Source organism: Cebus imitator, unplaced genomic scaffold (genome assembly GCF_001604975.1).
Source record: "Cebus imitator isolate Cc_AM_T3 unplaced genomic scaffold, Cebus_imitator-1.0 Scaffold510, whole genome shotgun sequence".
Taxonomy (NCBI): Eukaryota; Metazoa; Chordata; class Mammalia; order Primates; family Cebidae; genus Cebus; species Cebus imitator.
In genome coordinates, this window is record NW_016107825.1 from 1131304 (window position 1) to 1159022 (window position 27719).

The 27719-nt window shown below is 38.5% G+C and overlaps 2 long non-coding RNA genes across 2 annotated transcripts in view; both read right to left on the reverse strand.

Moving 5' to 3' along the window:
* Window positions 1-3263: 3263 nt before the first annotated feature.
* LOC119468858 overlaps window positions 3264-27719 on the reverse strand; it is a 152225-nt gene continuing 127769 nt past the window's right edge. The window contains exons 3-4 of the long non-coding RNA XR_005197633.1: window positions 3783-3908; window positions 3264-3358 (exon numbers count right to left, since the gene is read on the reverse strand). This is a non-coding gene — a long non-coding RNA (uncharacterized LOC119468858). The remainder of the gene's footprint in view (window positions 3359-3782; window positions 3909-27719) is intronic.
* Window positions 11425-26877, reverse strand: LOC119468859. Its single transcript, XR_005197634.1, has 3 exons — window positions 26867-26877; window positions 20618-20627; window positions 11425-11519 (listed from the first exon to the last, which is right to left on the reverse strand). It is a non-coding gene; the product is annotated as an uncharacterized LOC119468859 (long non-coding RNA).

Genomic DNA, 27719 nt, shown 5'->3' on the forward strand with positions numbered 1-27719 from the left:
TATCTTCACTCTCACTGTGTTGACTGAGGACAGCTTCTTTTTCAGGAAACAGGTGTCACAACTGACAAATCCTCTCTGGGAGTAATCAACTTTCCACAGAATGACTTTCTCCTACTGGAAGGCAAGGGCCAACACCATGAGTAAGCTGCTTGTCACAGTGGCTGAAGGGTGTTCCCACTCCGGACCCACTAGGCAATGCGGTAGCAGCCCTAACACTTCCTGCAGCCCATTCAGGATGAGTGAATTTCTTTTTATTGCAGATATTGAAAACCAGCTTCAGTGAGCTATTTTTAAAATAAATTTTTGGAAGGATACCAGAGACTTCCTTAGAATTCAAGGAAAAATGGGAAATCCAGCTTCTTAAGACATACGACCAAGGGGACATTGTCAAGGAAGCTGGGCAGGCACTCAGGGAGTGACTAAGAGTACCAACCAGTGCACACTAATAATTTGCCAACTGACCACCCTCCCAACACTTTCCTGACTACCTAGCTCCCGGCCTGCTCTTTAGATTCTTCTTCTCTTCAAGAAGGAGTTTGTGGCCACACTATTTTCTTTGGTTTTGAAAATTACCTTAATTCCTATAATTGGTTATTTGTCTGTAGACAATTGACCATATTATTATTACTTACAGATATCACATTAAAAACTTACTCTTACATAATTGTTCACGGTGCTTATGGTATCTTGTGAGCCACCTGTTTTTTTGTTTTTTCGTTTTTTTTTTTAAGTTATCAGTTCCTATAACTGACTCACTCTGGTCATGAAGGATGGGTCTCTGTGTACTAGTAAGAGTCCAAATATTCCAACCTGAATGCTTATAATTGTTGGGTGTGTGTATGCATGTGTGTGTATGTGTGTGACAAACACATCTCAACACCTGAGAAACCTGGCTCAAAACAGATAAGATAGTTCCTCTCTTTAAAATATGTATTTGTTTATTTATAGACAGGGTCTCACTGTCACCTAGGAAGGATTGCCATGGTGGGATCATAGTTCACTGCAATTTTGGACTCTTGGGCTCAAATGATCCACCCAGTTCAGCCTCCCTAGTAGCTAGGACTACACAAGCACATGCCACTATACTTGTTTGTTTGTTTGTAGAGATGGGTCTCATTATGTTATGCAGGCTGGTTTCTTTTAAATACTTCAATTTCTAAATAAAAAACACTTTTAAAAGTAACTATCTAGTTAATACATATCCCCAAATACATGCATGTGAAACTAACATTGTCATTACATAATACATAATTATTACATTATTAATACAGATCATATAATGTTATTACATAATACATAAATACATATCCCCAAATATATGCATGTGAAACTAACATTATTATTACATAACACATAATTATTACATCATTAATACATATTATATAATACATTATTACATAATACATAAATACATAATTATTACATTATTAATTAATAGATTATTACATAATACATAAAGTCATAAATTTACCTTTTAAAAAAATTAATGGGATATTTTCAAAAAATATGGATAGAAAGTCAGTCTATTTTGAACTTAAATCCATGCATTTATATTTGGCAAATTTCTGCTGGAATTCCTAGGTGGCCAAATGATGCTTAAGGCAAGGTAAAACTTACTCTTTGCAACCCAGACCTTGTAAAAATCTTATCCTACTTCTAAGAAGCAGATCTATTCAAGAACTGCAAATAAAGTGGAGTCTTATTAAAGGGAGATCCCCCAGCCATGCTATTTATTGGCATGCTTGCCAACATGAATCCAAAGTGCTCATTTTCAGGAGTCATCATGTCCACATTCTTCAAGTTGAAACGTCCTTGTAGAGAGGAAAGTCACTAGCATGTTCTTTCTCTTTTCTCTGATTTTACTGAGTCAAAAGGAAAACCTCTAAACAGACCTTGTTTTAATCATCTGCCAAACGCATGGGCCCAAGGTTTTCCTCCTAGAGGAGGAGGTCTCACAGCCAGTCCAGGAGAATAACATTACCCACAAGGAGCAAACAATACCCTTCAGCAAGCACCTTCTTCTCAGGTCTACACAGGCTCAAAATTTTGACATCCAGAAAGACAACATTTGGAGAAACAGAAGCATCAATAGTAAAGAAATGCACAATTGGTAGAGGAAATTGGGCGACATAGTACCTCATCTATTCTCAATATGGTGCCACACATTTCCACAATTTAACATGGGTCTCAAATAAATCAGGTTGTGGTCAGATAAGAATTTGAATTTAAAATGAATTAAAATGTGTTTCTTACCAGTTATGGCTTTTTGCATAGAAGCTTTAAAAAGATTGTGGTTTGAAAATGCTTACGATCGTAAAACAATAAAGCGAAGGGGTCTTTAGAGATACATCAGCACTGCACCCTGGTTTAACAGATGAGGGAACTAGAGAATTGAGTTTCCCAAATGGCATAATTGTTGTGTGGCAGATTTCAGGCTACAATTGGATTTTATAGTTTCCAGTGATTTTCTCCAGTTTATCTGGAATTAAAGTGTGAATTCTGATTTGAGGATTTATAAAAGCCAGTGGGCGACTCTACCATTGATGCTGTCTATGTGTTCTTTGTGTACTGAGATTTCATGGAGGTCATGAGGAAGTGGAAGATAATTTCTGTCCTAAATAATGTATGAATTAAATCACAATAAAAGGATCCATTGACCATAGCATGACTCTAGATAATGCTTTGCATTAAATGATATGAAAAATTTTACTCAGTGTTTTATGATATTTACTTCTATTTGAATGCAAATTAGTTAAATATGTGTACAACTAACATTGGAAGAAGGAAGTTATTTTTTCAGATTCAGTTTCCTTACCTGTATTATTGGGAAAATAATTGCTACTTGTGATAAGGAAGTTTAATAAGATAACTTATTCATGGAATCTAGAACTGTGCCAGGCACTTAGTGTGTATTTTGTGAATGTTGATTTCCTTGAGGAATATTAAAATCCTTCTAACTTCTGTGACTTCAGGTCCATTTGAATGATATAGGACGTAAATTCACGTGTACACAAATAGCCTAGAAATAAACTTGAGGACAGTGGTTGAGGAGAGGCATTCAGTTCTTACTTGTCTTTGTCCTCACATAACCACATGTATTCATATCTCCAGCCCATTTTGTGCCAGCCCTTTATGAGGCTGGCTTTCGGCCTCATTGGATAAAGACATTCATCCCATGTTCTTCTTCAGTTCTTCCTTCAAACACCCTCTGTCCTGGGTTGAATTGTATCTCCTCAAATTCATATCCACTTGTAAATGTGCTCTTATTTGGAAATGGAGTCTTTGTAGATGTCATCAAGTTAAGATGAGATCATGTTCAATTTGCCTGGGCCATACATTCAATATGATTCTCGTCTTCCTAAGATGAGAGAATAGAGATACAGAGGAAAGACAGCTATGGAAGACAAAGACAGAGATTTGGATTATGCTGCTACAAGCTAAGAAGTGCCAAGGGTTGCTGGCAACCACCAGAAGAGGCAAAGAAGGATTCTCTTCGAGAAGTTTCAGAGAGAGCAGACATCTAGTCTTTAGAACTTTTGTTATAAGATATGCCTAAATTTTGTGATGATGTGTTACAGTACCCCCTGCATACAAATACACCTGCATAGAGGAAGGTCACGGAATTTGTCAATGACTAGGTAGCCCATCCTCTGCACCATACCAGGTAGACAGAAATTCCCTTAGTAACCCTTATTCCAGCCTAAATATAGCACCTGGATTTCTGTAATCTACACCATCCCTGGTATTCTCTTTAGAGAAAGAATGTTGAAAAGTGAGATCACCTCTAACATCCTTTCCAAGGAGTCCAGGCTTATCTTCTCCCTTTGAACGTCACCACTCAGGCTCTCTCTGGGCTCTGACAAGTTCCTGGCCCTAATGAAGCAGAGAACTGCAAAATCCAGAAGACCCTGGAGAAATATCATTAGTGAGCAATTCATGGCAACTGGGAATTTCAGGCAGGAAAATGGTTATGGTTAATTGACCTCGTGGATATTAAAATGGGTTTAGGATTTGGGACTTCCCTATTTGAGCTCCATCCTAGAGTGCATGTGCCTCAGACATGCTGTGAGAAGCGGTTTCTATTCACTGGAGTGCATTTCACCCCCACAGGATTTTTCAGTTAATGTTGGACTAAACATGGATGTTTGGACTTAGGTAAGTGTGTCATATTTGGCTTCATTTGTAGTGTTAACTTTGGAATGCAAAGGGCAGTATATCAAACTATAAAATAAACCTCTCCAAGGTGTTTTTGTGGATTCTCTCATACTGCAAAAGAACAACCATTTGCAAAAGAACAACCATTCCTTCTAGGGAATGGAACGAAATTTTAATCTAGACTTTAAGACTAGAATGCTAAAAATAAAAATGCGAAGCAAATTAAAACCCCCTGTTATTACATTGTTTTGTAAAAACGTTGTTACTAGCAATTGATTGGGACTTGAAGCCTTCCTCCAGAAAAAAAAGGACTTGACTGTGAGGCCTATATTTGGTTCCAAACCTCAATGCCATGTATTTGTAGTATTAAAAACTGTTTCGATTAAAACAAAAGAAAAAATATTTTTTTTCAGAATTTACTAAAAAGAGCATTCATACATAAATACCTAAATATTACTCAGTATATTTTATTGCGCCTTTCCATTCCAAATTTCACTCCATTGATAAACTGTTGCGACAATCTTCAAATGGAGTCTCTGTCTTTCTTCATCCAAACTGTCTTTTCAACCAACAAAGCTATGTATAGCTTTGAGTTGTAATGGAAAATTCAAAATTCTACAAAGCAAGACTTTAATATTTGAAAACTCATGTTTCTTTAAAGGACAAACATTCGTATACACACACACAGACAAACACACACAAATTTAGGACAACATGTATAAGGACTGTGGATATAAAGAAAAATAATCAATTTTTCATGACAGGGTTAAATCAGTCTTCAAGGACAAATGAGGAGATATTTGAGCTGGTCTTAGAAAATGAGCAGGAGAGAGAGAGAGAGAGAGAGAGAGAGAAAGAGGGGGGAATTAGGGGTCTTAAACTCAACTGCTATTATGCAAGCACTGTTTTCAGACCAGGTGACTGTCTGTAGCATGACTCTCTCCATGTCACTTGCTGTGTCACTGTTGGCCCTGGCTCCTCACTCATTGCTTCTAAGTGAAGTTTTGACATCTTAGCTAGAATTTCAGGCCTTCCAGAATTATATTTCAACTTTATTTCTGTTAGTTTCCTACTCCATCCTCTACTCTACTGCACAGTATTTCTTTGGGAAGAGCTATTGCAGTGCCATGAGCATCTCCTGCCAGAAGGCATGGGGGGCATGCATCATGATCCCAGTGAAAGGCTTCCATGGGGTAACTGGAGAGCTTGAAACATGACCCCTACATTTGAGAGACATGGGGGAGTTGTGCTTGATGATGAGAACGTGAAATGATGACAGGGTGTAGACCCCTGTGCTGGATCCTTCCTGTGATCCCAACATTTGTTGGGTCAAGGGATGCTTGTTTCCCATGGAGCATGGTTCATTTCCTACAGAGATAAACAGACACATAGAAATAGAGAAAGATCAAGGTCAGGCATGTGGCCATCTTGGGTGCCACCCATAAGAACGTGAAGAAACCCAGCAATAAGAAGCTGAGGCTTATCATGAGATTCCTAAGGTTTTCCACTTGAAAGAGGAGATAGCTTTCAGGCTCAAAGCAATAGCAAAAGTGGTTTTTGGTGACAAACTCCGGAGAACAAAGAAAGGACCTACAAGAGAAGGAGCGAGCCTTATTTATCTGCCAGGCACAGGGTGCAAAGTCAGCCCCGATCATTACTTCTCCATGAAGCTTTCATTTTCCCTTTCTATGCCATTCTCTAACCTGATCAGAAAATGCCTGGCAGGTATGGGGGAGTGGGGAGGGAAGCATCAGTAGGAGAAAGAAGAATCCACCACCTTTGCAGCTGTCAAGATGAGGGAGGGGAGACCTGAAACTGAATAAAGTTTGGTGTGTAGACTAAATCCTGGTATAGACATTTTGACTTCAGAATCAAGACTTTTAAAGTTATTACTTAATATCTATTACCTGTCGATTATGTAGGCTTGAGCAGAAAATGCTGGGGATTACTGAAGTTTTTAAATAGTAACAGTGTAGGTTTATCTCCTTAAATAATTGTAATTGGAGTGAGAGATAAATAATAACGATAAGTTGGCTGTTGGTAATATAACAGTTGTCCCCGTTCAAATATCAGTGCCAGAACTAAAGATCCATTCACGACAAACAGAAGGTGCCTATAGAAGGTGGTGGGAAGCTGGAGTGCCTTCTAAAGAGGGGCTTGAGCCATCTTCGATCCCCTGTGGAAGCAGGGATCTTGAGATAATGGGGAGTCTCTGTATTGATGGAGAAAGAGCTCAGGAACTAACAGCGAATTGTTTTCACCCAAAGATGGAGCCCGAGGGAGCACCCGTGGCATTCTCATTACCATGACAAACATTAGCTATGCCTTGACCTTCTTCCTGCTCCCCTTCTCCAACCCCAGGATGGGGAGAACTGATGAAGGAGTCTTTCCAAAACCTTAGAGTGAAAGCATTGTCTGAATTCCACATTGACGATGCACTTTCAATAGTAGTTTTAAATCAGGCTCAGGTTAACACAATGAGGTAATGATTAAGATACAAATGCACGGTTACTGAGTTCTGTGACAAATCACCTGGATTTCTTCCTCTCTCACTCTTGCTCACAGTGGCAGCAATTATGACTGCCATCCCCCAAACTTCCTTCTTCACTCCTTACCTCCCACCCTCTCCAGAGAGTTGCTTTGTTCTGATACCTTTCTCAGAATGATCTTATTTCCTGGCTCTGCTCTTCCAAAGCACTCTTTTCTTCTGACTTAGAGTAGGCAGAAAGAAAAAGTAAGGGTTTTGTGGAGCCAAAAAAATGAGGATGTGAATCTACTCTTCCTGACTATAGAAAGGGAAGCGTCAGGCATCAAAATGTGTGATGATTGCATGCCCAATGCGTTGGTACAAGAAAGCTGGCCTGTGGAAGCAACAGAGTCATGATGTGGAGCTCTCTCCCTTGGAGAGCACACTGCAGTGGGAAGAGAGCAGGCTTTGGAAATGAAACACCCATGTTGGAATTCCAGCTCTGACAAAGATTAGATACTGTACATTATTGCACTCAGCCATTCATTACTACAAGACAACTTCCTAAGGCACCTGCTGTGTGTGGATTCCTTGGGGGTCATTGATCCAGGAGACTACTGCTGCCCTCAGGCAACTCTTAGCATGGTGGGCGACATGGACATTGTGGCAAATAACTTGACTGCAGTGTGACTAGCACAAGGATGGACACAGGTGGAGGTCTTCCTGCGATCCATGTGCGGAAGGAACACCCTTCACTGAGGCAGAAGTAGAGGATGAATGTGGGCTCACTGGCTGCACATTGGGCTGAGTGGAAGACATGCCAGGTGTGTGTTAATCCACAGAGGATGGGATGGCAGGGTACATCTGAAGGAGTATGAATTGTTCCATGTGAACTAGCATGGGGTAGTGATGGGAAAAGGTGGGAGGTGAAGGTGGAAAGGGAGACAGAAGCAAGACCATGAGATCTTGGGGGCCTTATAAGCCAGGCTAAGGAGTTTTATCTTGCATACAGTGAGACATGATCATATTTACGTTTTAGAAATATTTCTCTGAAGGCAGGATCTAAAGAAAGAAATTGAAGCCAAGAGAGGGAAGGTAGGATATTATTGCAACTGTTCAGGTGAAAGAAGATGAATTCTTGAGCTAAAGTGGGAATGGAGAGATGTCCTAAGTGAGTTCCTCAAAAAGCAGAGTGGGAGATGATTTGAGTGCAAGTAGTTTATGTGGCAGAGTACAGGAATAGGATAGTAAGTCAAGGAAGTGGCAGAAGGAAGGAAGCCAAGAGAGGATGCAAAAATGATGAGGAGACCACTGTGGAATTGCAGCCAAGTTCTGCTGGGACCCTGTATAGAAGGTACTAAGAGTTGTCCCATTCAAATAGGGGAATTGGGGGGCATTTATTCATCAACTCCCATCCACCATTGGTTGGGAACCTCTCTTAAGGGCATTAACCCCCCCAACACTTTAGGCTCGCTATTTACATATGCAGAATAGGCTTCTGAAGAAAATAGAAGTACTCAGACAGAGAACTGCTAGTGCTTAAAGTCAGAAACCATTGACACATCCAGAATGATGAGTGCCAAGAGGATACAGGCAGGGCACCAACAGTGCCTGCTGTAGGAGGCAGCTTATGGGGAAAAAGCAGACATCCCACAAGAACAGAATAATGTAAGCAGAGATGAAAGTTTTAAGAAGAAATAAAAAGAAATACTAGAGATTAAAAACCAATTCTATTTTCATAGAAATGAGGAATATTCTGATAGGCTCGTTAGTTGACTGAAAACAGCAGAGGAAAGAACCTCGAGCTTGAGAATATATCAATGGAAACCTCTAAAATGAACAACAAAGAGAAAAAAAACTGAAAATAAATAACAAAATATCTAAAAACTGTGGAACAACTATAAAAGGTATAAGATACATATAACGGGACTACCAGAAGGAGAAGAAAGGGAGAAAGGAATAGACGCAATATTTAAAGTAATAACTCCTGAGAATTTTCCCAAATTAATGTGAGACACAGTTATAGACTGAATTGTGCCCCTCCCTGTAAATTCATATGTTGAAGTCCTAACTCCCATTGCATTTGGAAATAGAGCCTGCAAGGAGGTAAAACAAGTTAAACAAGGTTTCAAGGATGGTTCTGTAACCCAATAGGATTTACGTTTTTATAAGGAGAGGAAGAAACACCAAAGATCTTACCCTTTTCTTTTTCTTCCTGCAGATGCACAGAGAAGAGGCCATATGAGGATATGGCAAGAAGGCGGTTGACTACGAGGAAGAGAGGCCTCATCAGAAACCAATTCTGACAGCACCGTGATCTTGACATTCTAGCTTCCAAAACTGTGAGAAATTAAATTTTTGTTGTTTAAGGCACCCAGTCTGTGGTACTTTGTTATGGCAGCCTGAGCAGACTAATACAGATGCCAAAGCACAGATCCAGGAAACTCAGAGAACACCAGGCAGGATAAACGGGAACAAAAACAAAAACTCAACTAGCCATGTTACAAACTGCCAAAATTCAAAGGTAAAGAAAAAAATCTTAAAAGAAGCTTGAGGGAAAATACACTGTACTTTTCAGAAATCATGCAAGTAAGGAGAGAGTGGAATTAAATTTTGAAAGTGTTGAGAGAGAAAAAAATATGCCTCCAACCTAGAATTCTATATCCTGTGAAATTATCCTTTAAAAGCTAAAGGGAGGCCAGGCGTGGGGGCTCACACCTGTAATCCTAGCACTTCGGTAGGCCAAGGCGGGTGGATCACCTGAAGTCAGGAATTATAGGCCAGCCTGGCCAACATGGCGAAGCCCTGCCTTTACTAAAAGTACAAAAATTAGCTGGGCATGGTGGCACATGCCTGTAATCCCAGCTACTAGGAGGTGAAGCAGGAGAATCGCTTGAACTCAGGAGGCAGAGGTTGCAGTGAGCCGAGATCGTGTCACTGCACTCCAGCCTGGGTGAAAGAGTGAGACTCTCTCAAAAAAAAAAAAAAAAAAAAAAAAAGTAGATGGAAAATGGCCTTCTCACACAAACCCTGAGAAAATTTTTTGTCTTGCAAGAAATGTTAAATGAGCTTCCTCAGAGAGAAAAAAAGTGATGTAGGTCAAAAACTTGATTCTACATGATTAATGAAAGAGTATTAGAGAAGAAATAAATGAAAGTAATTACAAAGTTTTATTTTTGTTCTTAATTGATCTTATAGCGGTTTGTTCAAAATAATAACAGGAACTAGATATATATGCTTGTTAGCATTGTGAAATGCTGTGTATTAGCATTGGGAAACAAATGACAGCAAAGATAGAAGGAATGAGAGGGAAGAATTAGCAATATTTTGTTCTTATATAGTATTTACAGTAGCCATGAAGTGGTATAGCGTTATTTGAAAGTGGACTTGGATTAGTTGTAAATGTATGTTGCAAACTCTAGGGAAACCATTAAAAAAAAAGTAAGAAAATGAAGTATAATTGCTATGCTAAGAAAGGAGGGAAAATGAAATTATATAAAATGTTTAATTAAAACTACAAATGGCAGAAAAAGAGTAAAAGACAAAAGTAGAAACAAAAGAAGCTGGACAATGAATGAAATACAGTAACAAATATGATAGATATTAATGCAAATATACTAATAATTACTTTAAACATTAATAATCTAAATACCAATTAAAAGATGAGGATTGTTAGAGTGGGCCACAACACAAAACCCAATTACATATTGTCCACAGAAACACACTTTAAATTTAGAGATACATATAGATTAAAATTAAAGGTATAGAGAAAGATATGCCAATATGCCATGCCAGCACTAAACAAAAGAGACCAGGAGTAAATATATGAATTTTGGATACAGCAGACTCCTGAGTAAGGAAAATTATCTGAGATAAAGAAGGGCATTCACAATGATAAAGCAGTCAATTCTTCAAGAATACATAATCATCCTATGCATGCCCCCACTAGCAAGGCATCAAAATATGTGAGACAAAAATGGGTAGAACAGCAAGTAGTAATGGATGACTTCACTGTTATGGTTGGAGAGGTCAACACCTCTCTATTATGAACTAACAAATGCAGCAGGCAAAAAATAAGGATATAGCAGAACTCAATATCACCATCAATGAACAGAATATAATTGACCTCTGCAGACTGCTGTATCCAATAACTGCAGAATACACATTCTTCTTGAGATCACATGAAATATTCACTACTTTAAACCACATTCTGGGTCATAAAACACATCTTAACAAATTTAAAAGAATGAAAATTATGCAATATATGATTTCAGAACTAAACTAGAAATCAGTAAATGAAAGACAGTCCAAAAATCCCCAAATACATGGAGATTAAAAAACACACTTCTAAAAAATGCACGAGTCCAACAAGAAATCTAAAGAAAAATTTAAAAACATTTTGATCTAAATGAAAAGGAATATACAACTTATCAAAATTTGTGGAATGCAGTGAAAGCAGTGCCTTAGAGGCAACTTTATAGTATAGAATACATGCATTAGAAAAGACAAAAGATCTGAAATCAATCATCTAAGCTCCCACCTTGGAAAACCAGAAAAAGAAGGGTGAATTAGATCCAAAATACACCGAAAAAGAGATAGAAAAATCAATAGAGAAAATCAATGAAACTAAAAGCTGATTCTTTGAAAAGATCAATAAAATGGATAAACTTGAAGCCAGGCTAACTTAAAAAAGAAGGGAAAAGACACAAATTACTATCAGAAATGAAAGAGGAGATGGATATCACTACAAATCCTCAAATCCTATGAACACCAAAAGGATGATAAAATATGAACAACTCTGCCTACAGATTTGATAATCTAGATGAAGTAAACCAATTCACTGAAAGATACAATCTGCCAAAACTCACACAGGAAGAAACAGACAATCTGGATAGGCCTAAAGATACGAATCAGGCCAAGTGTGATGGCTCATGCCTGTAATCCTAGCACTTTGAGAGACTGAGGTGGGAGGGTCATTTGAGCCCAGAAATTCGAGACCAGCCTGGGTAACATAGAGATACCCCATCTCTACAAATAATTTTTGAATTTTAGCCAAACATTGTGGCTATAGTTCCAGCTACTCAGGAGGCAAGAATGGGAGGATTGCTTGAGCCTGGGAGGTCAAGACTGCAGTGAACCATGATTGCACTACTGCATTTCAGCCTGGGTGACAAAGTGAGACTCTGTCTCCAAAAAAGAGAGAATATACATGAATTAGTAATTAATAACTTTCTAATACCAATAATACCCTAGATGGATTCACTGGTGAATTCTATCCAACATTTAAGAAATAAATTATATCAATTCTTTTCAATCTGTCTTAGAGTTCAAAAGCAGAATTCTAACTCATTCTGAGATCAGCATTGCCTTGATACCAAGACTGGACCAAAACATTATAAGAAAGGAAAACTAGAGACCAATATGTCTCATGAACATAAATGCAAAATCCTCAACAAAATATTAGCTAATTGAATTCAATAATGTAAAAAAAATTATGCATCAAAATCAGTGGGATATATTCCAGGTATGCAAGGCTGATTCAACATTTTAAAATCAATTACACAATTTATCACACCAATAGGTTAAAGAAGAAAAATAACATAATTATATCAATAGATGCAGAAAAAATTTTGACAAAATTCGTTATGAATTCATGACAAAAATTCCAGCTAACGTAGTACTTAATGGTGAGAAACTCAGCCCTTTCTCACTAAGATTAGGAACTAGGTAAGGAGGTCCCCTTTTACCATACCTTTTTAACATCATATTGGAAACCCTAGCTAATGCAATAAAACAAGATAAATTGGTAAAAGGTATATATATTTAAAACTGTCTTTATTTGGAAATGATGTAGAAAATCTGAAAATGATGTAGAAAATCTGAAAAAAATCAGAGAAAATACTCCTGGAACTAATAAGCAATTACAGCAAGGTTATAAGATATAAGATTAATATACAAAAGTCAATTACTTTCATATACGCCAGCCATAAACAAACGAAATACAAAATTAAAAATATGATGTTATTTACACTGGCACCCCAAAAATGAAATACTCAGGCACAACTCAAACAAAATATACACAAAAACTGTATGAGAAACTACAAAACTGTGATGAATAAAATAAAAGAACTAAATAAATGGGGGGACAGTACATGTTGATGGATAGAAAGATTCAATATTGTCTAGATATCAATTTCCCCCAACTTGATCTTTAGATTCAGCACAATTCCAATGAGAATCTCAACTAGCTTTTTTGTGGATATTGACAAACTGATTCTATGGAGAGGCAAAGGGCCTAGAATAACAAAATCAGAGGATTGAAACTACCTGACTTTGAGACTTACTGAAAAGAAATAGTAATCAAGACAGTGTGGTATTGTTAAAAGAATAGACAAATAGGTAAATGGAATAAAAAGGAATAGAATAGAGAGCCCAGAAGTAGACGTAAATATAGTAAAGTAGCTTTTGATGAAGGAGCTAAGGAAATAACAGTGGAAAAATATTTTCTTTTCAACAAGTGATGTTGGAATAAGTGGACATCCACGTGCAAACATATGAATCTAGACACAGACTTTCCTTACACTTTTCACAAAAATTAGCTCAAAGTGAATCATATACCTAAATGAAAAATACAAAATTATCAAATACCTAGAAATAACATAGGAGAAACCTTACGTGACCTTAGTTATGGCTATGACATTTTAGATACAGTAATTTCCCCCTTACCTGAGGTTTCACTTTCTGTGGTGTTAGTTACCCGCAGTCAACAATGGTCTAAAAATATTAAACGGACACATCCAGAAATAAACAACTCATAAGTTTTAAATTGCCTGCTGTTCTGAGTGGCATGATGAAATCTTGTGGTGACCTGCTTGGGACGTTAATCATCCCTTGGGTTAGTGTATCCACACTGTATACATTGCCTGACCCTTATTTGTCAACATGTCTGCTCCTGACATCCAACCATCGACATCATGGCTCAACAATCCAAGATCTCCTGAAGCATATGATCCTCCTTGTGATGTACTGTCAGAAGGTCAGTGGTACCCTAAGTCTCTGTCACAGTGCCTAACTCATTCACCTCACTTCATTTCATCACATAGACACTTTATCACCTCACATCATCACAAGAAAAAGAAGTAGAGTACAATAACATCCTTTGAAAGAGACAGACATTAATATAACTTTTATTTCAGTATATAGTTATATTTGTTCTCTTTTATCATTAATTACTATTGTTAACTCTTACTATACCTAATTTATAAATTAAAATTTATCATAGATATGTATTGAATAGGAAAAACATGTAGTAATATATGGGTTTCAGTACTATCTATGGTTTCAGCATCCACTAGGGGTCTTGGAATACATCCTCCACAGGGAAGGGTGAACTACTGCACTACACTAAAAGCATGATTCATGAAAGAAATACGTAATTGACAAGGTGGACTTCACTAAAACAGTTCTGCTCTGTGAAGGGTACTGTGAAAGACACTGTCCAGAAAATGAGAAGATAAGCCATAGACTAAGAGGAAATATTTGCAAAAGACATGCCTGATATAGGATCATTATCCAAAATACAGTAAGAACTGATAAAACTCAGCAATAAGAAAATAAACACTCTCACTAAAAAATGGGTAAAAGACCTGAAGAGATACCTCATCAAAGAAGATTTAAATGGCAAGTAAACGTATGAAAAGATACTGTACATCATGTGTCATCAGGAAAGGGCAAAGTAAAACCACGGTGAGACACCAGCCTATCCCTATTAGAATGCTCAAACTTCAGAGCCCTGACAGCAGCAACTGTAGTGAGGATGTGGAGCAACAGGACCCCTCACTGGCTGTTGATGGGAATACAAAATGGTACAGTCATTTCGGAAGAAAGTATGTCAGTTTCTTACAAATCTAAACATACTCTTACCATATAATCCAGCAATCAGACTTTTGGGTATTTACTCAAAGGAGTAGAAAAATTATGTCCACATAAAAACCTGCATATGTATGTTAATAGGTTTATTCATAATTGTCAAACGTGGCAGCAGCCAACATATCCTTCAGTAGATGAATGGATAAACTGTGATACATCCATACAATGGAATATTGTTCAATTCAATCTAAAAAGTATATATACTGTATGATTCCAACTATATAATATTCTGGAAAAGGCAAAACTATGGAGACAATAAAAAGATCAGTGGTTTCCAAAGAGTGGGAGGAAAGAAGGGATCAACAGACAGAGCACAAAGGACTTTTAGGACAATAAAACTATTCTCTGTGATACTATAATGGTATGTACATGGCATTATACATCTGTCAAAACCTATAGAATGTATAACAACACCAAGAGTGAACCCTAATGTAAACTATGGATGGTTATGGTGGGTCATAATGGTGTGTGATGTAGGTTTATGGATTGTAACAATGTACTACTCTGGTGTGGGATGTTGATGGTGAGGAAGGCTGTGTGTATATGTGGGGGCAAGGACATAATGGGACCTCTGTACTTTCTGCCATTTTGCTGAACCTAAAACAGCCCTATGAAATGAAGTACACTAAAGTAAAAATATAGAATAAAATAAAATAGGCACAGTACTTGAATAGACATATCCCCAAAGAAGATATATAAATAGCCAATAAGCACATAAAAAGGTGCTCAACATCATTAATTATTAGGGGAATGCAAAGCAAAATCACAAGATACTACTTCACACTCATTAGGATGGCTATTATTAAAAACAAAACAAAATAAAAAAGCAGAAAATCAGAAGCATTGGTGAGGTTGTGGAGAACCTGGAACTCTTGCACATTGCTGATGGGAATATAAAATGGTGCAGCCACTGTGGAAAATGGTATGGTGTTTCCTCAAAAAATTAAACACAGAATTACTGTGTGATTCAGCACTTTCACTTCTGGGTATAAAACCAAAAAAATTGAGAGCAGGAGATTGCACAGATATCATATATCCATGTTCATAGCATTATTCACAATAGCCAAGCTGTGGAAGCAACCCAAGTGCCCGTGAACAGATGACTGGATAGACAAAATGTGGCACATACACAAAACGGAATATTGTTCATCCTTAAAAAGGAAGCAAATGCTGGCACATGCTCCAACAGGAGTGAACTTTAAAAGCCTTATGCTGAGTGAAATATCAGTATTTCTCTGAACAAATATTGTATAATCCCACTTGTATGAGGTACCTACAGTAATCAGAATCATAGAAACAGAAAGTAGATTGGTGATTGGGAGAGGCTGGGGGAAGATGGAAATGGGGAGTTAGTGTTTAATAGATACGAAGTTTTAGTTTGGGAAGACAAGAACTGTTCTGCAGGTGGATGGATATTGGTGACGGTTGCACAACAATGTGAAAGTGCTTAACGCTACAAAATTGTACACTTAAAAACAATTAAAATGGTAAATTTTATGCTATGTATATTTTACCACAATAAAAAAATGAGCATTTTTGTCCAGAGATAAGGGATACAAGAAAAATATAAAATCAGACACACATACATACATATACAATATATGAAGCCAAGGCTTAAAGAAAGCTAGAAATGTTTATTTACAAATGGAAGATATAATAACACTATAAAACTTTGTAGACAAACCAAAAAAAAAAAAAAAAATGATGAGTAAGTGATGTCTGTTCCAGGAATGAAAGAAAGAACACTGTAAATGTCAGCTCTCTTTCTAATTTTGATGTGTTAAGTTTTGTATAATGAAATTGTATTCAAAATGCCAAAAAAAGGGAACCAAACATTCACCTAGAAAGAAAAAAAAATTAGAAAAATAATAGTCAAGAAAATGTCAAAAAAAAAAAAAAAAGAGAGAAATGGGTGTTGATTGGCTTACCCTACCAATTCAAAGTACTTAAAAAAATTACAGTAATGAAAGTATTGTGGTTCTAATGCATGAAGTTATAGTTGGAAGAATGAAATATAAATGTGGGAAAAACTACATGGTAAAACACTCTTAATGTACAGTTTAGTTTGTTTAAAAATATTTATATATTGGGTACAGTGACTAACGCCTGTAATTTCAGCACTTTGGGAAACTGAGGCAGGTGGATCACCTGAGATCAAGAGATTGAAACCAGCCTGGTCAACATGGTGAAACTCTGTTTCTACTAAATATACAAAAAATTAACTGGGTGTGGTGGCACATGCCTGTATTCCCAGCTACTCAGGAGGCTGAGGCAGGAGAATAGCTTGAACCTGGGAGGCAGAGGTTGCAGTGAGATGAGACACGCCATTGCACTCAAGCCTGGGCAACAAGAGTAAAACTTCATCTTAAAAAAATTTTTATATGTAAAAGAAGGAAAGAAAACATAAAAAGTATCAACAGTAATTATCTGCAGTTTGTGAATTGCCCATAATTTTTATGTTCTTTTGTTTATTTGTCTGTATTTTGGAAGTTTTCACCTATGATCAGTATAAATTTTACAATCAAGAAAAGACGCCATTTTCAAAAAAGAAAAGGAAACACTACTGCCAGCCCCAGAATCCACTTGTCTGGACGGCCTGACCACTAGCCTTGCCTGTAGTCCTATCCCCTGAAACAGCTTTGTGGTCTTTTCCGTATACGCCTGCTCCCACATCTAACTTGATGTGTGGGCAGAAACAGAACAAAATGCTGATCTTGAGGAAACACTGGGAGATACTATCAGGACGAAATTAAGAAGTAATTTTAAATAAAGATTGGAGGGTTTGTCAACAAATTGGACAAAATCCAGAGAGGAACCAAGGAATGACTGAAGACCTGAGGCTGCAGACTGGATACGAAAGTAGAGATGAAAAGAAAATGTGTTTAACTTGGCTAGACTGTAAGTGGAGACTTAAAAACAGTACTGGAGCCCAATCAAACCACCATTAGCAACTGCCAGGCAGATCCCCATCCTGAGTGACCCTGAAAGGTCAGAACAAACTCTTAAAATTTCCAGTGCTTTTTAGTTCAACCTGAGGTTAAAGACCGTATCTTCCCCACAGTATAGATTGCTTTTGCATGTACGCCAAGGGCCTGTCTTCATTGCACATTAAAGATGCAAAGATAGCATAAAGAATAGAAGTCTGAGGGCCTCTCCAGAGGTTCCTGGTGACAGAAGATGCTGACATAGCCAGACTGGACCAGATTTTTTTTTTCCAACTTTGCACAGCACAAATGCCCTAATTAAATGGCTTATTTTTCCTGTGGCTCACTTTACCTGCTTGTTTTGTATTTATTCGGGAATACAGACATTCAGAAAGAATGATGACAGAAAAAAAAGAGAAACAGCGTTACCCAGAAAAAATGAGGCCAAGAGAGTTCCTGAGAGACACCCAGGGCGGCACCCAGAGGGAGAGAATGGCTGCTAACCAGCCAGAAACTTGGAAACTAGATTGAGAGAAAGGCGGGAGCAGAGAGAAAGGTACAGGCAGCCAGAAAGAAAGAGGAGGAAGGAGAAGGCCCCGTGATCTGTCCTGGGACGGGAGCAATAGGGAATCTTGACTCATTTGTACTTGTCAGACTATTTAAAGGAGAGCAGAGCTCTGTGGCGAGGCAGCACTGTTTATTTTTAAGATGCCAGTGTATTTTGGTAACAGAAAGGAAAAAAGAGCAAAAGGAAAGTGAGAATGAAGCTAGGGAGCCCTGCACTGACTCTTGAGAGGCTCTCAAAGAAAGGCTGTGGTATCCCTTGCATTGGAGTAGCTGCGTTAGTCTGACTCTGGCCTCCTAGGTGCCTTGGGCTCTGCCTAGCGAGGAGGGGCAGGGCTCCTGAGACTTGTTCCCTCTTCTTCCCATGAATGATGCTTTACAGGGGGGAAAGAGATTGTCAGGGATTGTCAGTTCAGTTTTGTCAATTCTTGCTCTGGCTGCTTCATGCTCAGGGACTTAAGCTCTGTCAGAAAGGCACAGACAGAGGAGCCTTTGCAAATTTAGGTGAAATCTCTTTTTCTACCTGGTCTCATACTCAAAGATGCTATAAGACTCCATATCTGTTGGGCTGAGAATCTGGACTTCTCTGGCATTCCACAGACATGCATTCATGGCCTGTGTTCCTGCTTCATTCTCATCTTGCTTGGTTAGGGACATGCCTCTAAAGTCATACAATATAATAAATATTTTCACTCTCTTGCCTTTACTTGGTTGGATTGCAATACAAAAATCTCTTAAGGAAGAAGGTTAAACATTTCCAAACTCACCTTGGTTAATTTTTCACTTATAGAAATATTTTAACACCATTGGAATTAATGTCTTGTCAAAGTGACGGAGACACATGGTAGAAGACAACAGTATGTCGTATCATATAAAAATACAGATCTATGATATTGACTCTAAGTATGATGTCTGTATCCTCTTTACTAGAGATGCCCATATATGAAGATCAGTTGAGATATTTGCTTGCTCTTGGAAGTAAATTTTTGTGGATTTAAATATAAGTTCTTTTGAAATATGATGCATTTATGCATAAATTTGCAGTTAAATAAATATACTTGTATTGGAGATGTAGTCTCAGTGATAGAAATGAAAGACCTAAAACATTTGGTTACCACTCTTGTGGACTGTGGTATACGACAAGAGTTCTTTGAGCATCGCACTTAAGAATAAAGTCACAAAGTGGGGCAAGGCTGGACGAAACATGTCTGAACATCAGAATCACCTTGGTAACACTGAAAAAAATACATAGTCTTGGACTTTATCCAGAATCATTGTATTTGAATTCCATAATGAGACCTAGAAATCCATATTTAAAAAAATTTTTTTCTGCATGCACTCTCATTATGAACAATGGGGCTGGAGAACGTGTTGTTTTCCTGCCTCTAGTAGCTGAAGATGTTCTAAAGAATGATTACTCAAACAGGGCTAATTGTGTCTTTTAGTGGCAACTAAATTGATTGCTTACATATGGACTTCAGTCATTTTTTCCCAACACTGATTACCATTTCTATCTGATAACTCTAGAATTACACAATCAGTTGCATAGCAGGTACACTTTGGAGGTTTACTTTAACAAAGGTATCACATTGATTCTGTTGGTATTTTTCACCATGTCAGTTTTATTAGGGTGAGTTAATGTGAAAATATACCTGTTTTTGAAGGTGAATATTATTTCAAACATTTGTAAGACATGGTACTTCAGAAACTCTCTGAGGTCACAAGACATTTAAGTTTCATGGTATTGTTTTTGCATAAAAGCATAGTTGCTAACTCTTCCTTAATACATTTATTTTAGGATATTCTTGAGTATTTTGAGACAGAACAGGAATATAGAAAAAGGAGGAGGAAAGTGGAGGAGAGGTGGGGGAGGTTGTGGGAATTCCAAATAATGCTCCCAGTCAGTGGGTCTCACTGTGGGTTGTACTCAGACTGCAGGTTGGAAAGCAGAGGAAACACAGCCATTGACTCATTGTCACCAATTCTGAGTAAGTCTTTTGACCTTTCGATGTCTTAGCGAATGAATCCAAAAGGAAAGATACAGTGGGGAAAAAGTTACTCGGTCAAACTGGTCATGAGGTCTCCTAGGGAAATACAGGATGATAATGGGATTGAGAGTTCCTGTGACCTTCTGTGGCTTCTTTAGTCTGGGGAGTCATTACCATCCCAGCAGGCAACCCTGTCATTTTTGCTTTGTGGTAACAAGGAAAAAGACTTTGATGTGTAAATGTGGGATCACTGTGTGAGCTAAAAAAAGAATAGTCATCTCAACCCCTACCCACCAGCTCCAGGTTTTTCCAGAACAAATGGCAGAGAGGTTTCCATATGGTCAGGTTTTTTAAAAAATCAACTTTATTTTACCCATTTTAAGCTCCTAGCTTGAAGAATTTCAACCAATGCATACACCTGTATAACTGCTGACACAATTAAAATATAGAATATATTTTTCACCCCCAAAAGTTTCTTTGGGTCACTTCCCAGGAAATCCCCCTCCATTCCCAGACCCAGTCAGCCACTAATCTTTTTGTCATTGTAGACTCGATTTGTCTCTCCTAGTTTTGTATACATACAGCCACACAATATCTATTCTTTCATGTCTAGTTTTCTTTAACTCAGCGTACTGATTCTGAGATTCATCTATGTAGTTGCATATATCAGTAGTTTGTATCTTTTTATGACTGAATAGTATTCCACTGTATGATTGTCTGACCATTTGTTTATCCATTCACCTGTCAATGGACATTTGAGCTATCTCTAGTTGAGAAAATTTATTCTTATAAATAAAGCCATCGCAAAAACTTATGCACCAATCTTTGTGTGGGCATACATTTTTGTATCTCTTGAGTAAATATCTCAGAAAGAAACGCTGATGTTTGTGCTAGGTGTTTGGTCAACTTTAGAAGACTGCCAAATAATTTTTTCTAAGTGGCAACACCATTTTATTTTTCACTAGTAATGTATGAGGGTTCCAGTATCTATGTATCTGCTCCAACACTTGCTATTACCTTTCTTTTTAATTTTACCCATCATTGGGTGTGTGTAATGGTATCTCATTGTGGTTTAACTTTGCATTTCCCTAATGACTAAGGAAGTTTAGCACTTTTTCAAGTGTTAACCGGCCATTTGATTACCCATGGTGTCAGTTTTAGAAACAGAACCATTTTATCAAAAGGGAAGAAATTGTCTACTGTGTGCTGTCTGTGGCTCTCTACCTGTCAGCAAAGGACAAAGAGGCTCCACTACTCCACTGACTGGTGCTGAGAATGACCTAAGGTTTATCCAAAGGCAATGGTCTATATGCTGCCACAATTTCCTTCCATGAGGGATGACAGCAAGCCCTCACCTCTGCTACAACCTTTCTTACCACTTCACCTTTCCTTCAAGGTCACTTGTGGCCTTTTAAGCAACCCCTCCCCACTCCCCTCTTTTTTTTTCTCCGTCAGGCTTCCCTTAGTATTTTATCTGGATTCTCTGACGTTCCAGAAACATGCATTCATGGCCTGTGTTTTTGCATTTCCCTAATGACTAAGGAAGTTTAGCACTTTTTCAAGTGCTTATCAGCCATTTGATTACCCATGGTGTCAGTTTTAGAAACAACCTTTTTATTAAAAAAGGAAGAAATTGTCTACTTTGTGCTGTCTTCCTTCTACCTGTCAGCAGAGGAAGAAGAGGATTCACTTGTGAAAACACCTGGTTTTGTAAAAGCAGCTCCCCAAGATCTGCTCTGGTTGATCCACTCACCACAGTCTACATCTCTGAGATGGCTCTTCCTCTGATGACGCTCATCACAGCCTCCAGTTGTGGCTGTGGTGAAGTGTCACCCACATTCCCTGCTTTGGATCGACACCTTCAGTTCTCCAGCTGGTGGAGACATTGCCTGCTGACTGCTCACAATTTAGTCTCTACTCTGGAATTGCCATCAGGTGAAAGAAGTGACTTTGTCCTATGATGTGTCACCTCTTTGAGGGTTGCTGCATGCAATATAGAGAATGAAAATTTCATACAGAGATAAAACGTTTCAGCCTTCTTTCCATACTTCAGACATCTTTGAAGAGGTTTATTAGCTTCAGATTTCCTGTGGAATGAATTGAGGCCAATGTTGCTAAGGCATTGGAGTTCACCTTATCCCTCAGCCTAGTCCTGTTTCCATTTGCCTACAAATCTCTGTCTTACAGAGGGTTTTTCTGGGTGTGAAAATTTCCAGGGGCAGCAATAACAAATTACTACAAACTAGGTGGCATAGGACAACACAAGCATATTCGCTCATAAATGCAGAAGGCCAGAAGTCTGGGGTCAAGGTGTTGTCAGGGTCCATTTCTTTCAGAGACTCTGAGGTAGAATCCCTTGCTGACCTCTTTTCTAACTTATGCTTGTCAGCAATTATTGGCCTTCCTTGCTTGGCTTGTAAACACATCACTCCAATCTCTGCTCCTGTCTTCACATCATCTTCTCCTTTGTGTGCTTCTTAAATGGACGCTTGTTGATGAATTTTGGGCCCACGTAGGTAATCCAGGATGATCTCATCTCAAGACTCTTAAATTAATGACCTTGGCAAGACTGTTTTTGCAAGTGAGGCCATGTTCACAGGTTTTGAGCAGACATATCTGTTGCTGTTTTTGCTAGTACAGTTGTTGGCAGGGGCCTAGGGAGTGTATTTCAAAACGGAGTTTGGGAGCTGGATCAAACCACCAGCTGGCCAGCAACAAAGACCCTCTCACTAGGGGTGAATGGAGTACTGAATGCCTCTGGGGTGCAGTGGGGAGAGGCAATTGTTTAAACTGTCACTGTAGTGAATTGGGATGGGAAAGAAATACACTGGCAGGAACCTCAGAAGTTCAAGTAAACTAGCAGCTATAAGGACTATGGGACCCAGTGAATATTATCTTGGGAAAAGACAATGAAAGCCTGGCAGTGATTAATCACCGATTTAAGGTGAAATGTGAAAACCAATTATTAGGTGGGGAAAGGGCTACTGTTACCTAATAGAGGTAGACATGAGCACACCTGGCACCAACACGACCCATTGGGAACATTTCTTGATATCCTCCTGCCCATTTTTTTTTCAGTGAATATGTATAGCAATCATTGCCTGTGAGTCTGGGAAATATCCAGGTAAGCCACCTAGACTAGAAAAGGTGCTAGCCATGAGCAAAAGGAATGTAGAACAGACACAGAGGAGGAAGATAATGGGCTTGCAGCCAGATAGTAGTTCATTCATCCCACTAATCTCTCCCATTCATCTTTCTTGTGCAATTTTCCCAAGAAAAGAAACATCCCCATTCATCTTTCTTGTGCAATTTTCCCAAGGAAAGAGGTCATCAAGGATTCTGGAAAGGCTTTATCCAATTGGGGTAAATTTGGCATCTGAAGAAAATGCATCCAGGTTGCACAGGGGTGGGCCATGTTGGATGCTGGGGCTCATCCCCAGACATGTACTTTCTCCAGGATAGAGACACTTCTTCCTCCAGCTGCTGGATGTTACCTGCTGGTGGCTCATGGCTGAGTCCTTCTCCAGAGAAGACCCTTGGTTGAGAGAACAGGTTCATCCAAGGCTATTAACAGTTACTTCCAACTGATTGGATGTGAAGGTACAAAGTCCAGCCCCCTTACTTCAATCTGGGACATTTATGAAGAGCCATCTCAGCTCCAGAGCCCTCTGTGGAACCATCTGAGGACTTGATGCAATTCCACTGCAGTTCACCTTCCTCTGCTCAGTCCTTCTGAGCCTCACTGCCTTACAGCTGCTGCTCTTGAGTGTCTTCCCCCAATAAATACCCTGCTCATTAATAGTGACCTTTGAAACCTATTTCCCAGAGAGTGCATCAATGACACCACTGCTTATTGTGCAAGCTTGTCAATCTAAGCTCTTTTTATATATGTCATCTCTCTAATTCTCAATAATTCTACGACGTCTCTACTATTCATATCCACATTGTACAGACAAGAAATCAGACATCATTTACTGTAGTTCACAGAAATAGTAAACAGCAGTTAGCTTTTCAACCCAGATCTGACTCTAGAACCTGGAGTCTTAACAGCTACCTTTGAATTTTCTAATTTTATGGTACTGAGAGTGTCATATTTATTTGGCATAAATATTTTGTCATGTTCTTGGATGCTTTCCTAAATGATAGTATAGATGTAGCAGATGTACAGGTTAGCTTTGCTGCAGTAACTAACAACCCCAGAGTCTCAGTGGCTGATAAAACAAATACAGTCAGACCTTAGTTTCCATTAATTCTGCATCTATGTATTCAACCAGCCACAGATTGAAAATATTTAGGGAACAAAAATGGATGTTTTTTTCTGCACTGAACATGTACAGACATTTTTCTTGTCATTATTCCCTAAATAATACAGTATAACAACTATTTATTTACATAGTATTTATATTGCATTATATTGTATTATAAATAATCTAGAAATGATTTAAAGTATACAGCAGTACACATACTATGCCATATGGCAGATATGAGCACATTTGGGACCAGTAACCCAATGGGGGCATTTCTTGATATAGATACATTTCTTGGTATAGTAAGTGTTTATAACCTATGAATACCTTATACTTTAAATGATTTTATGTATATATGGACTTGAACATCCATAGATTTTGGTATGCATTGGGGGTCTCTGAACCAGCCCCGCACAGATACCAAGGAACAGCAGTACTGATTTCTTGCTCACATTACCTGTCGGCTGCTCTCAGTGGGCTGTTGTGGCTTTCCTCCACGTGTCTTTTCTTTCTAGGAGCAATGCAAAAGACTCAGCCACTATTTGGGGCATATCCTTTTTATGTTAGAGGGAAAAGGGCAAAAGAGCTGGTGGAAACCTAGGATGGGATATGTTATATTTGCTTACACAAGCATGTTACTCTGTGGGCCCAGAAACAGTGGTGGTGATATATGATCCTCTTACAGGGAAAGTGGAAGTGAACTATTATGAACAATACTGCAGCTGACTGCAGCAGATACCCATGTCAGGGCTGTAGCAACTTAATAATTCATTTTAACCAGTTAAACAGTTTCAATTAATAAATTATTTACGCAACACATCTTAGGTGCTGGGCAATGTTTATGTGCTGAGCTTACCGTAATTGTCACGTGTCTCAGGAACCCATGATCAAGCAGGTGGCTATTTTCTTTGGCTACTTCTCATGGATGTTGTACACCTCAGGGACTCTCTTCCCGCTTTACTGGGACTCTCAGAAGGAATGGTACTGAGCCATCTGCTGACAAAAGCTTATCTAAAAGGGAGCTTGAGAAGAGGCAGGGAAAGCCTCGTTGGTCTCATCCCTTTTGAAAGAAGGCAACACTTTTCAACTTTCTGTTGCCTGGAAGGTAGCATTATGCAGAAAAGATAATGCTATCGGTTTAATCCAAGTGAAGAAAAGGAGTTTCAGGGGTATCCCTCAAGTCAAAACCAAGCAGAGGCTCTGGGTGGAGAGGGGACACAGTAAATAGAGATGCCGTGGAGCTCTACTGGACAAGCTACCGTGATTTTGCAGTAACTCTTGTCCTCCAGGTTGGGGATCCTTTTTGTGACCACAAGAAAGATTTCCTTCCCCTGTGTTTGGGAGGGGTAGGTGAAGGCAGGATGCCTGGATTTGCCGTCACAGAGGAACGCGAAGAATGATAGTGAACTTTTCCTTTTCACAAGACAGACTTTTGGTCTTCTATTTTTGATATGAAAATAGTAATTTGAAAATGCCCTTTCGTTTGCTGTGCTTTCTGTCAAGTTTGGTACCACCATGACCTGATGACCTTAACCTGGCAGGCTGCCAAACTAAATACATCTTGGCCAAGTGCCTGATAGTAATGGAGACCGACATGTGGTGGGAAAGCATCTTATGGATGCTTTTCGTGGAAACAGGCTCCTGAGGAAACTGCAAAAGCCATCCTTTTTTCTTTGCTCCTTAAATCGAAATAAATTAGATCAAATCCATCAGCTTTCTTTTGTTGCGTTTGGTGGAAATTTAAATTCCAAACAGTTTGCTTTGACTAGCAGTGCTTTAAGGAGTTAAAAAAAAAAAAGTTTGTATCTTTTAAGGGAAGTTCCTATATTATAAGAAAGTTCCAAAAGATAGGTTTAAGAATATATGTATATATACTTATAAATACATATATATAAGTTGTATGTAAACATCATTTTTTCATGCTAACCACTCTTCAACTAGCTTTACCAATATTTCTTTGCTACCCTCCCTCAGTTTCTATATAACTGGCTTCATATTTATTTAATTGGGTTTATAAGGTATCTGGGTGCTGTTGGATGAAATAAGTAATTTAAATATTCTGTTAGTACACTTAACCCACCCATGTTACCATAACTACTGCAGGGATCTGGAATAAAGTTAGTGACAGTGGAAAATTCTCTGTTCATTGACTAACGTTAGTCCTATCGGTCTACAGAAATGAATGTTCCCATTTCTATATACACACACCCATATTCCTTTGCCCTAATGCATATACTTTGTTTCAAACAGATTTTCCTCACGTGGAAGATACACATTTGTGATTATTTATACAAATGTCTGCATTTAGGCTCCAGAAAAGACAATGGCATAGGGTCAGCAGCATTGGGATGGCCCATGTGAGCTGCCACCTTTTTCTCTCCATAGATATCAATGTCTATCTTTTTTAAAAAGATGATTGTATATATTGTATTATAATAAATGTATTATATTTTTAATATAATGTCTGTTTTATAACCTGTGTGAGCTGGCTAGAAATACCTTTATTTTGAAATTAATTAATTAAAGTCAAGGAAATACTTTCAGAAAACTGTCAAAGAGGCCGAAATGTCTTAGTCTTTTGACTTAAAATACAAATAATTAGAAGTCAAAATTAATTTTAAAGAAACATATTTTTTTCTAGAACAGGTGTGGTGGCTTATACCTGTAATTCCAGCACTTTGGAAGGCCAAGGTGGGCAGATCACTTGCGGTCAGGCGTTCGAGACCAGCCTGGCCAACACGAGGAAACCTCATCTCTACTAAAAATACAAAACTTAGCCGGACATGGTGGCACATGTTTATAATCTCAGCTACTCAGGAGGCTGAGGAAGGAGAATTGCTTGAACTTGGAAGGTGGAGGTTGCAGTGAGGTGAGATCGCGCCACTGCACTCCAACCCGGGCGATGAGCAAGACTCTGTCGCACAAAACAAACAAACCACACTTTTTCTGAAGACTATTCTTTAAAAGGTAATGGTCAAAAGAAACAAATGTGCAAGGTTTTGTGAGCTTTAACTGGCAAGGGAATATTTTACTCTACTACACAGGATCCTGTTGTCACTTTTCTGCTGGTATGGAGACACCAACTTCACTCAAGTTAGGAGGAGGCCAGCACCCAGCACCATGGAGCCACATGGAGCCTTGATGCAGGCACCATGATGTGTCCCTGGAGAGTGGTTATGATGCATGATTCATATTCATAATAACTTCATTGCTCAGAGAGGCCTTCCTATCAGGTCATCAGGCATTTGCTGCTGAAAAAATCACTTAAGTCAATATTCACATGCAATGTCCATAGGAAAAGAAGTTCAACTCTAGGTGGTGATGCATCTAAGCAAATGGTAATTTTGTGGCTTTCTGAAGAAATCTTTTCAAGTAAAAATAAATAGAAGTCAAAGTGAAACATACCACAATGGTCTTGTTTTCTAGGGTATCACATAATGATTTT